At 60.8% G+C, this 375-nt stretch overlaps 1 protein-coding gene across 1 annotated transcript in view; it reads right to left on the reverse strand.

The window, feature by feature from the left end:
- MAF1 (MAF1 homolog (S. cerevisiae)) overlaps positions 1-375 on the reverse strand; it is a gene marked incomplete at both ends in the record, with an annotated part of 936 nt that overhangs the window by 185 nt on the left and 376 nt on the right. The window lies entirely within an intron of this gene.

Below are 375 nucleotides of genomic sequence, written 5' to 3' on the forward strand. Positions count from 1 at the left end.
CAGCCCAACCTCCGGTACCGGTGCACCGGTGGCTGGGCACCACTGAGCTAGATCCAGGGCCCAGGGGTGGAACCAAGGGAAGCAAGAGGGGAAAAGCCATCAGAGGATCTCCCATCCCTGCTGCTGCTGCAGAAAAAATGCCCCAGCGTGGCTGTCGGGAAAGACACCCCCAAACCTCTCCTGGGAAGGATGTGTCCCGTCCCAGGGTCGATGCTGCTGGAAGAGGGAGCTCTTGTCTTCTTGACAGGACAAGAAGAAACAGCCTCAAGTTGCTCCAGGTTGGGTGTGAGGAAGAATTTCTCTGCTGAAAGGGCTCTCGGGCACGGGCAGGGGTTGCCCAGGGCAGGGGGGGGTCCCCGTCCCTGGAGGGATTTC

Source organism: Apaloderma vittatum, unplaced genomic scaffold, assembly GCF_000703405.1.
Source record: "Apaloderma vittatum isolate BGI_N311 unplaced genomic scaffold, ASM70340v1 scaffold32124, whole genome shotgun sequence".
Classification (NCBI taxonomy): Eukaryota; Metazoa; Chordata; class Aves; order Trogoniformes; family Trogonidae; genus Apaloderma; species Apaloderma vittatum.